Source organism: Dreissena polymorpha, chromosome 1 (genome assembly GCF_020536995.1).
Source record: "Dreissena polymorpha isolate Duluth1 chromosome 1, UMN_Dpol_1.0, whole genome shotgun sequence".
NCBI lineage: Eukaryota > Metazoa > Mollusca > Bivalvia > Myida > Dreissenidae > Dreissena > Dreissena polymorpha.
Window position 1 is genome coordinate 17,216,298 of NC_068355.1, and position 13,437 is coordinate 17,229,734.

Sequence of the window (13,437 nt, forward strand, 5' to 3'; positions counted from 1 at the left end):
GAAATTTTTCAACTCGTTCAACTTATATATAAATCCAATATTTGGTAAAAGTATTGCTTTTAAATGTGTACATGTGATAACGTGTACATACTCGTTCATGGACTTGAACCAAACTAAATATAAATATAATAAACGCATACAGTTTGCATTTTACACCGATTTAATAATATACGTGCGTTTACATTTATGATATAGAATTTTACTTTACATAATACAAATTATTGCTTCTTTGCACATTATACAAATACAATGATAATACATGTGACGGTATGTAAGATGACGTTAACCGATTTTAAAATACAATAACATTCCAATAATGGGATGTACAAAATAAATAAAGTATACGTGAGCGTATAAGAATAGCATATAAACATTACAGTAACACTCTCATTATGTATTATCAAATGTATGGACATGATAGATATTACAGCTTTTAAGAATTATTTAAAGATATAAAAAAAGATAACTTCGACATCGTATAAGATAATTTTTGCCTAAGTAAGGATCCATAATACTCTCATTGTAGAATAAACAAACCCAAACTGAAATCATTTTTATTTAACAACATATATAAAGTGATTGTCTACACGAGGAACTACAACATGTATGTAAATACAGCGAGTAGTAGAAACAGACGTTCAGACTTTACGTTCTGTAAAGAACATACTAGAATTTCCAATTTATATTGCTATAAAGCGCATATGTGAGCTATGTACATCTTTCTGCGTCATATGTATAAGTAGTTAAACATTTTTATAATAGTCGGTATGGAATACGACATTATTGCAGATGTACTTTTATCAAACACTTCGTGTTTTTTTCCGTAAAAGTCGACACATAATGCAGCCGCAGGCGCTGAAGAACCTCCTTAACTTCAAATGAGCATTGTTCTGAGAAAACTGGGCTTAACGAATGTGCGTACAGTGTCATTCCAGATTAGCCTGTGCAGTCCGCACAGGCTAATCAGGGACGAAACTTTCCGCCTAAACTTGATTTTCGGTGAGGAAGGACTTCCTTGAAACTAAAAATACCATAAAAGCGGAAAGTGTCGTCTCTGATTAGCCTGTGCGGACTGCACAGGATAATCAGGGACGACACTTACGCAGATGCATTAAGCCCAGTTTTCTCAGAACGCGGCTCAAATTTTGCATATATCATCACGTGATTAGGGTGGTCATTTTTCATACCTCGTTTGACGTAACATCCATTCTACCTCGCCTATGGCGAAATTACGTATAGGCCTAATTATTTTTTGTATTTTGTTTTTTACAAGCATAGGTATTGATTGTTGTAAATTGCTTTTGACAAGCACAGGTGATAATTTTTGTATTTTGCTTTTGACAAGCACATGTATTATTTTTTTATGTCCCCCACCACTATAGTGGGGGACATATTGTTTTTGCCCTGTCTGTTGGTTGGTTGGTTGGTTGGTGTGTTTGTTTGATCCAACTTTAACATTTTGCCCTAAATTTTGCAATATTAAAGATAGCAACTTCATATTTGGCATGCATGTGTTTTCTCATGGAGCTGCACATTTTGAGTGGTGAAAAGTCAAGGTCACCCTTCAAGATCAAAGGTCAAATGTATAGCTTCCAAGCGGCGCAGAAGGGGACATAGTGTTTCTGACAAACACAAATCTTGTTGTATATTTCTTTTGAAAATCACATGTATTAATTTGTGTATATTGCTTTTGGCAAGCACACGTATTAATTATTGTATATTGCTTTTGATAAGCCCAGTTATCTTCTATGATGTATTCTTTTAACAACTGCGTTCACGATGGTTAAACTGGACTAAAAACAATAAGTTGTCCAAACGATGTCATTAAAATCTTGGGAAATCAACTAATGTTAATAATTAATAACATTGTGTACAACCTCAAAGCGTTACTTAACAAAGCGGAGTATTGTGAATTGTCATATATGTTCACATTTTGTAAATTACACACAGATATCACAACTCCGTCAATCCTGGTCTAGATAACGAAACAATATATGCTATTTAAATCAAATAAACATTAAAAAATATAAGCAATTGTCCTGACATACGAAGCTCAGTCTCACACGTTGAGATAGTCATTGTGTATGTTTTACATTCATTATAACGTTCCAAGAAGCATGATTCAGATGAACAGTGCTGATTTCAACACAATAATATATTGTTGTTTACAAAAATTTGCCAAGTGTTGTGGCATAAGGGGGTATTTTAAATACAAAAGTATCTAATTATTTTTTGAAAAATTGCCTCTTTGCGACATTTAATACCTAAAATTGCTTACAGCCGATGGAAGTTTTAAAGTATTGTTGAACACACATTTAATTGCGAATTCAAGGGCAATAAAATTGCCTTTTATGAGATCTGTTTAAGGTTCATGTAGAGGCTTCATTTTGAAAAATGTGGGACCCCTAGCATTAACTCAAATTTGACTAAAGGAAGAGTGCCACATTGAAAATGTATACATATATGCTTTAAAGGATGTTTTTCCTTCAAACTGCTACCAATTTTGTACATCAACGTATCATACCATCCACAAAATCAATCAAAATGCAGAGCGATTTTAACACTAAAAATATACATTATTTTCAAAAATCTGAATCATGTTTATTCAACGTAATTCGGCGGAAAAGTATATCACTAGTGAATAATATCGACATCGATGAGTGCAAGTTACGCATAAAAAGTGAATAAAGTTTACAAATCTAGAAATAACAAAACTGGAACACATGTCATTTCATCAAGATTGAGGCAGCCATTTTTAAATTAATAAAATAGAAAGAAACATGCTAAAAACTCACTCATCGCCTAATTGACATTCCAAACGGTTGACGATGACAAATGCATTGGATTGTAATCTTTCCGTTGATGTTTGCAAACTGCACGATCAAACTTCATAAACACTCAAAAAAATAACTATGTAAGAAGCATTTCACCAATGTTTACAATAGTTGTCGAATCACATGTATTTATATTATTGCGCATAAAATAGTACGCTTACAGACTGACAGAAAGATCGATACGTAACTCCGTTCAATTCATCGCGGTATACTATTCTATTGATAATATATAAAAATACATCGCTTTAACAATCTAAAAGTAGAAATAATTCTTTTAAACGGGGTTTTTAATAACGAAAGTGAAAACAACGGAAGTTGGATAGATATTCTGTGAGATGCACTTCGGCTCCAGAAAACAATACACATAAACTAAAAAAGACGTGTGGGGGACAATTTTCAGCTGGAAAATATTTGATATAGGGTAAGTGATGATATCTCTACGTGGTAATTTCTGTTATTTAGTGCGATCTCTTGCTGATTAATGTTAATAGTTGTTTTACTTGTTGCGATCCAACTGTCAAAATAAGTATGTGTTTTCTCAGGTATGTGTATACACATACCCGGTTCTCACCACTGCACGTGGTTTCGACCGATTTGTGCAAGGTTTCGACCGATTTGTATTGCACGTTTTTCTACGGAGCACAGCCAGGGCCACGCTTTAAAAATGGGTAGAAGGAATCGAAATATAATATCAATCGGTTTGCCAATTTCCTTATATTCCTTTACAATTGTATTTGTCGTCTGCAATCTATTTCAATTTGAGATGGTTTAAAATTTGCAATTTGGTTGAGATGTAAATAACAAAATTGTTAAGCCTTTGAAATAGAATTGTGACTCTTATTATCCACCATACCTGGATTTTTAAAAAGTAGTTACGTTTTAGTTATTCTTAGAACTTTGTTTAGGAAATTTATCCAAAAAAGGCAGTTGAATAAAAACTTATTTGTTGTTTTATGACAATAATTGTCTGTGAAATGTTGCTAACTTGACCTTGTATATGTATATAGCTTTGTATTTATTCAACTTAAGGTAGTGCATATCCTTCCTAACTTTAGATTGAGATTTTGTAAATAAGTGTAAAAATGTATTGGTTTTAAACCAAAATATGAATAAAGCACACAAATATTGAATGTCAAAAATGTGTTTATGTTATTCTATCCGTCTTTAGCTTTAAAATGATATATAGTTTGACCATATAGTACCACATTAAATGAAGAAAAACCAAAGCGAAGTTTTAATGAATTTTATCCCTCCCATGAACCTTAAATTATTAAACTTAATTTTCATTTCTATATAGCAACATGTTATAGCTCGCAAAATGGGATTGTAAGCAATTAAAAAAATAGTGCATCATTAATGTGTTTTAAATTGTTTTCGCATTAAACGGGAATCTCACAGATTGTGAAGGAATTAGCTGAAATGTTAAAGGCGCCTTTTCACGTGTTGGTGTTAAATTGATAAAATAAAATAAGTTGTTTCAGATTCGCAAATTTTCGTTTTAGTTATGATATCTGTGAGAATATAGTAAAACTAAACATTTACCATGCTCTTAAATAATGTAAATGAAATAAACATAAAAAAAATAAACTTGCAATTGTCCTAACACACGAAGCGCAGTCTCACATGTTGTGTTAGTCAAAATGTATTTATTACATTACAATAAATGTAAATGGAATAAACATTAAAAAAAATAAACTTGCAATTGTCCTAACATACGAAGCGCAGTCTCACATGTTGAGATATTCAAAATGGTTTCATTACATTATAACGTTCCAAGATTGATTCGGATGAACAATACTAATTTCAACACAATAATATATTGTTGTTTACAAAAATTGGCCAAATGATGTGGCCTAAGCGGGTATTTTTAATACACAATTTATCTAATTATTTCTTGAAAAATTGCCGCTTTGCGACGTTTAATACCCGAAATGTTTAATGCGCCTTTTCACGTTTTGGTATTAAATTGACAAAATAAAATAAGTTGTTTCAGATTCGCAAATGTTTTAGTTATGATATCTGTGAGGAAATAGTAAACTGAACATTTACCATGCTCTAAAATATCCATTATATTCATCTTTTGACGATTTTAAAACCTGAAAATTATAAAGCGTTGCAACGCTCAACGATTGCATAATTTGGAGAGTTTCGTTGTTATTATATTTTGTATAACTACGTGTATTGCTTATATAAAGTAAATCAAAGCGCTGAAGGCACTGAAGTTGTTCGCTATAATTGTATAATCTTAGACGCAACTCAGTTTTCAAAAGTATGTTATAGCTTTTTATATCGCAAGTTTTAAATGAACACAACCCATTCAAATTTATAAAGAGTGTGTCTGAAAGCACTGGTCGTGATGTGTGGTTTTTTTCAAATCATTGATACAAAAAGATAATTTAAGCTTCATTTTGGGAAAACAGTGCTTAATGCACATGCATTAATTGCCATCCCAGTACCAGAGACTCTCTTTAACGAAAAACACCATAAAATCAGGAAGTGTCGTCCTTGATTAGCGTGTGCGCATTGCACAGGCTAATCAGTGTGCAAAGGCTAATCTTATTTGACATGCATTAATCCCCGTTTTCCCTGAAAGCAGCCAATATGTATAGATTTCAATGATAAACTGGCCAATATCGTCGCAACAAGCTGTTAAACACTAGACTGGGCAATGTCTTCTTACAAGCTGTTATACACTATTGATTACATACACATACTTCAGTGTACCAGTGGTGAACTATAAACATGCAGATGCGGTGTTTATCATTCCTAGCGTAGTAGAGCAGATGCTATCGTAGTTAACAGCAGACGGACTAGCAAAATTCGCTCTACATGAGTGGTGAGCTATCGCTCACAACTAATCAAAGCGCTGAAGGCACTTCAGTTATTTGCTGTTTGAACGTATTTAATATTAATTACATCCACGGGACATTAAGTTCGACTTTTTAGAGAAGGCAAATCGACCGGCTACGAAAACTGCAAACGCCCATGTAATTTACCTTTAATTGTCTACAGTGGTGAGTTTTAAAAAAAAACTTCAAAGAGGAAAATGCAATTTATTGACAATCTCTCAAAATTTTATACAGGATTCATACAAACTCCATTTATGATTACACAGATGAAAACAATTCAACGTATATCTAAATTGGCGCTAAAGAAAAGTCAGTGAGTCTAACAACGAATGAACTACAACATAATTATAATAATAAATGTTTCTAATATATGTATTGGTATCAACGAACATTGTATTAAATTCCCAATCAAACCACATTAACAAATATTAAATATTTTTCGCTCGAAATTAAATGCTTCGTTTAATGTTTTTCCATTTGATTGTTTTTTATTATCATGTACTGACATAAACGTGTGACTCCTCTACCCTCCCACCCGTCAAAAATATTGTTATGAACGTTTCATCTACTGCAATGTTTAAAGCGTAAATCAACATTTTTTCTATAGTTTAAATGGGTCAATACTTTCTTATCGTGTGCATTTATTCCGATTGACATTTTTCATCATAAAAAACTACATGTACGGAATTGCATCTCTATATTTAGTTGTTGCAAAGCGCACGTTTTTCATGCGTGGAACTGGACAGACGATAGTAACAATGTCGCACTCTTATAAAACACGTACGAAACGTTTAGATTAAATGGACTTTAATCAGAAAATATTAACACATGGCCATAGAAAATCGAAATATAAATGTACTGAACTTAAATTGCTACCGCGTAGATTCTTTAAAGGTTGTTGTTTTCACAAATTACTCGCCATAAGGATTCAATTGCTCACAATTTTCGTTTAACTGTTCATAAGTTACTACAGTTAAAAGGTGTGGGATGATGCCCGACATTGTCTTTACTGTACTGTATTAATTACCATTTTATACTACGTAAATTATAAAACTGTAATTATTTGTTTAACAATCTGCGGCAAACGATGACTTTATTGACCGACGTCAATCAAAAATAATAGTCGCCAGATCACCCCGCCCTCATAAGCATTCTCGGTACCAATAGGACGGCGAAAATTACAGTTTGGCGACCAGAAAGTAACCTGACAACATCACTACAACGTACACCATCGACATCAGTACGTTATCCATCAAAACCACCACCACCGTCACCAATACGACTATCACCATAACCATCATCACCACCATAAAAAACTCACTGTCACCACCACCATCACCACCACCATCACCACCACTATCACCATGACCATCATCACCACCACTATCACCACCACCATCACCACAATAATCTCCATCAACACCATCATCACAATCAACACCAAAATCACCACCAACACGATTTCAATCACAATCATTATCACCACCCAACCATCACCAACATAATCAACACCACCATTACCAACACCACCTTCATCATCGACATCGCCACCACCACCACCACCAACACTAAAATCGCAAGCACCAGCACCACAAGCACCACCACCACCAGCATCACCACCAACACCATTACAATTGTCACCACCATCACCACCAACCCTACTTCCGTCACCATCACCAACATTACCATCACCACCACCATCCCCAATAACACCACTTCAATCACCATCACCAGCGCATCCCCACCACCACCACCTTAAACACCACCATAACCATCACAACAAGCTCCTGGCCATCACCACCACCATCACATCACAACCAAAACAATCAACACCACCATCACTTTCATCACCATCCCAACCACCATCACCTCCAACACCACCATCACAGCAATTTTCATCACCATCGCCGGCAACACCATCATCAACATCACATTTTCCTCCAACACCAACATAACAACCATCATTTCCATTACCAGCATCGTCGTCATCGCCCACACCACCACCATCACCACTACCATTCCAATCAGCCACACCACCATCACAACCACCATCACCCTTAAAACTTTCATCAACACTACTATCACCACCACCAATTCCATCACCACCACCAATTCCATCACCACCACCATTACCACCACCACCACCAGAGCCACCCTAACAATCACCAACAACATGACAAACAGCCTCCACCATCACCACCATTACCATTCCACCACCAGCATCAAGATCACCACCACCATTACAAGCACCACCACCAACACCAGCATTACCACCATCACCACAACTATGACCACTCACCACTTCCATTATCACCACCATCGCACCCTTCACCAACATCACCACCATTAGCATCATTATCACGTCCACAATCACTTTAACCATCACTATCATCACCACACCCATAACCATCACCCACACCATCATCATCACCACCATCTTCCCCATCATCACCCCCATCACAATCACCACCAACATCACAATAACAACCATTACCACCGCTATCACCTTAACCATCAACATTACCACCTCCATCACAATCACTTCTACCATCACCGTCATCACAAACACCATCAACATCATCATCACCACCACCATTACATCCATCACCATCATAATCATCATCATTACCATCACCAACACCATCATCACAACCATCACCACCACTACCACCACAATAACAACAATCAACAGCACCATCACCATTTCCACAACCACCATCGACATCAACAACATCTTGCAAATCATTTTTTTCCTTGTTAATTTAACAAAATGTATTTTCTCATAAATAGTAATTATACATGGACAAATAAGGCATATAATATGTGTTTGTATTTAACGAGGTTTTTTTCACATAAATATAAACAAATATTATTCAGTCGCTAACATTTCTTTAATATGCAACGATATTCAGCCTCCATGGAACGGCTAAACTAAGGATTCTTCATGGAATCCGTAAACATTGCGCCACACTTCTCCAGCAGTGGAACCGGATCGTGTTAGGGTCTCATCTGACACGAACTGGAAACTGACCTAAACATAAATTAAACGCTACTTTATTGAAAATCAACAATTAGCGCTTTATTCTCCTTCTCCATATCTTATCCCCACCGAATACACACATTAAAAAGCAGATCAATGTATTTACACCTCATATAAAATGCAAAAACTAGAAACGCGTGCATTTTATGCGCAAGACCATTACTTTATTCTCTCTACTTAATACATGAACAATACCAACAATATATTTCCCGCTCCCACAAAGTGTCAGGGTGGACGAAGTTTAACTCAAGGCTTCAAGGCTTGGGGCTTCATCAAATGAAAAATGCGTGTTATCTATGCAAAGACATATAAGAAGGAGGCGTGGATTGGGTTTTGAAAATAAATGTTTACATTTTGCATATATCATTACCAAAAAGAACAAAAAGAAACAAACAAACACCCGTGCATTGTCGGAGATGTTTGCAAAGCTGTCAACTTGAAGTCATGTATAATAGATCCCAATTTAGTTCACATTTATGAAAGTATACCCATAATTGGAACTTTAGGCAGAAAATATTATTATAAATGTTTTGATTGCATACCGGACGAATATTTTTACCTGTATGAATCAATTGCTTTACATTTACAATGATTTTAAAACGATAAAAAAGCTACAAATAAGCTAGAAATTAACTTAGCTTCAGAACGATATATTTATAAAACCTCAAAGTTCAATGAAAATGATCTACAATGCATCAGAGTTGGCATAAATCAGCTGTAATAGTGAGCTTTTAAGTTTATAAATGAACTGCATTCATGTCATATCTCGACATCGTTGTACAGCACCATGTCATATCATTTTTTCATCAACATGTTGAATGTAAAGTCGAATTTTTCCACCAATACGAAGACACCCTGGTGGATATGTTACTCGGGGACATTGGTTAATATAATTGTCGGTGCAAAAACTTTTTCACTGGCATACCTTTAAAGACACTTGTAAATAAATTGCTAAATATGGGACAAATCCCTGCATCGTCGACTTTAAATAGCCATATTTCAATAAATCCTGAATATTAATAACCAGGAGTTTTCTAACATACATGGTAATACCTCCTTTGCATACATCAAAATATATTTTAATTCAAAACTGCCTTTAAACAATTATAGAACTGGATTTACTTACCCTTCCGAAATTCATCGAAATCTATCGGCAACTTCTCATTGCACATCCAACTTCTCACAGCATATTGGGTTTCCGGGGTGTAACTATTATGTTAAATCTTTTATCTCATAAATATAAAACGAGATATATAATTTAATCAATTACTTAAAATAAATGCCAACTAAAAGATCATTTGAAAACATGATACTGCATTTGCAGTCAATATGCCCATTAAAGGATGTATAAATGACAAAAATACATATCACAGCTTTATATCGAATCCACTCACCTGAAACAAGGGTAGGATTTAAAGTTCTCCCAACATTATGTGTGGTCTTTACGTATTTACATTATTTACATGTTTCTGGCGATGACAAGATTATGTCAAGTGTACAGCTAAACAAAACCATACATGAGTAACCAATAAAACAAGAAAAAAGATAAATAAAATAAACACGTATTAGCATGTATACAAAAAATAGGATAAGTCCTTTTGCAATAAAAGATCAGAGTTTACGTGATACTGCTGCAGTGAAAAATGAGACAAAATGATGCAAGACCTTACTTACTGCCTTTGGTAAAAAGAATTGCTGTTGGAAGACAGAACGAAAACGCTATCGATTAAACTTAATAGGGAGGCCCCTTGCGCAATACCATACCATGCCTCGCCCGTTGTCATTTTCCGCCTCCCGACTTAGGCCGGGTTTCCATGCATCCGTGTCCGCGCTCCGCGTCCGCGTTCCGTGTCCGCGTTCCGTATACGGACACGGAGTATCATTTCCATGCATCCGCTTATTATTTAAGCCTTTCCGTGTAAAAAGCTCATTCCAAACGTGGTGGTACTTGGATTAGGATGTCGTTATTAGAAGAGCACACATTTTTTATGATGACTGCTGCGGCAGCACTGCATGTTAGTAGACGGAAACGCAGACATAGGTACTGGACACGTGCCATTATAAGAAACCGTCAAATTTACGGTACATATACTACCATCTTGTTAGAGAATTAGAGCTTAACGATGAAGAGTTCAGGAACTTGGTAAGTTATAATTATTAACAAAATATTTTAATATTGTTATAACCAAAGGTATAAAAAAAGTCCCAATTATCTCCTTGTTCCATACCGCTATCAGCTAATTTCTCCAACACCACAGTACAGAAAGCCCAAACTAGCTGATAAGCCACTCTGGACAGGCTGAATTAATGACAATTAGCAAAGTTATATTGATAAACAGTACTGATAATTCGTTTTACAGACTTTCAAACTTGTATGTGAACCCGCATAGACAAAAAATAACATAAATAGCGACTTCTTAAAGCCTTATATCTTGTTTGAAATATATACTGTGTCTGAAAAGCGATTATAGAGTGTACAGTATGCAGAAGATATATAATCGCAATGTTTGATGTAATGTCTGTGTCTTTTTATTCTTTCACACGTTGGTTGTATATTTCAGGTCGATCCCTTACTAAATATAATATTTTTTCACTAATATTTATGCTTGAAAGTCGACCATTCATGTTCACTTTCGTACGTACACTGAGTCCGCGTCCGTGAAAAATCGCTCACCGAGCGATTTTTCACGGACGCAATACGCGGACGAAAAATGCGGACGCGGAACGCGGATACATGGAAACGCTCCAACAGATTTCAACCAGTTCGTTTTTTTGCGGACACGGACACACGGACACGGAACGCGGACGCGGAGACATGGAAACCCGGCCTTAATATTCAGAGCTAAGGCGTGTTAACACTGTTAACGCTGACTCGGAATCGCTTTCGCACCATCGACCCACGTCTGTGTGTTAACGCTTGCGGGCAAAAAAGTGTGTCCATCGCTGTAAACTGAGGAGCCCTGCCCGAGTTTGAGCGTCAACGATGTTAAAAAGTCTTAGCTATATAAATCAAGTCGAATGGACAGTGTTGTCTGTCTGCAAACCAACAGCAGTAATGCTTACCAAAGGAAGTCAACAACAATCGCACATCATAATTATCTCTTTAAGCGTACCTGTCTAACACTAACTTTGACCTTTAAAAATGATATCATTTATCTTTGTATTAACAGCAATGGCAGAGATGACGGTCCATAATTCAGTCTGGTAAAGGTGACCTTCAGACGTTGGCCTTAGTATATCGGAGCCCATGTAGAGTTCTTGCCCGTATCCCAAAGCACGGACATCTGTTAAACAAACATATGATAGAGATATCACCACGACGTATATTGGATACAGACAAAGAATACGTCGCAAATATGTTTTGTCCCAATATAATGATTAAATTGAAAAGTGTTCCAAATGACCATGTGCTATATTTTTTACAAATTAGTTGCAGATAAATAACATAAACACGTATTAGCATATATAGGTAAATAAGAATACGCCCATTTGCAACAAAGATCAAAGTTTACGTTATACTGCTGCACTGAAAAAAAGAGATAAGATGATGCAAGACCTTACTTACTGCCTTTGGTAAACAATATGGCTGTTGGAAAACAGAACGAACACACTATAGATTAGACTTGATATTCAGAGCTATGGCGTTTAACACTGTTTAAACGCGGTCTCGGACTCGCTTTCGCACCGTCGACCCACGTCATTGTGTTTACGCTTGCGGGCAAAAAAGTCTGTACATCGCTGTAAACTGAGGAGCCTTGCCCGAGTTTGAGCGCCAACAATATTAAAACGTCCTAGCTCTATAATTCAAGTCGAATGGACAGTGTTGTCTGTCTGCATACAAACAGCAGTAATGCTTACCAAAGAAAGTCAACGACAATCTCACATAACAATTAACTCTTTAAGCGTACCTGTCTTACGTCATCTTTGACCTTTAAAAATGATATCACTTATCTTTGTATCCACAGCATTGGCAGGGATGACGATCCGCACTTCAGACGGGTATATGTGACCTTCAGCGCTTGGCCATGGTGTATCGGAGTCCATTTAGAGTTCCTGCCCTTATCCCAATGCACGGACAGCTGTTGAACAAAAATATGTTACAGCCATGACGTATATTGGATACAGACAGGGAATTTAACCCAATATTTTTGTCCAAATCTATTTATTTATTAAAGTTTAAAAGTGTTCCAACTGACAGTTTGCAATATTTATTTCAAATTAATTGCAGAGAAAAAATCTACCATTTACGATAATTGACAGTGTTGAAAGTTCAAAACGATCCGTTAACGTACACGTATACATTTAGGCACACATGTGAATTGTTTAATAACTATCTTTTTCATGGTGAATACAAAACACATACACATTAGTATTTAGGTTATACTTCTTTTCATTAATATCGTCATTTTTTGTAATACTTCGAGCGGTAAATTAGTCACCTAATTCTATTTAGTTTCAATTACTTTTACATCTTCATTACCTATTATTTTCAATTAACTAAACACATTCTTAAAACTTATCTTTCTCCCAAGCACCGTCTCAATTGACATGACGCCTTATCAGTGATCGCTCCGCCCACTTAATCACGTGGCTCAGCGGGAAGAAAACCTAGACAAGCTAACACCAAAATGGTTACTTTGCCTATAGACTGCATATAGATTTACGCGATATTCCGGATGATAGGCACGCTAGAACATACACTATCATCTTGCCA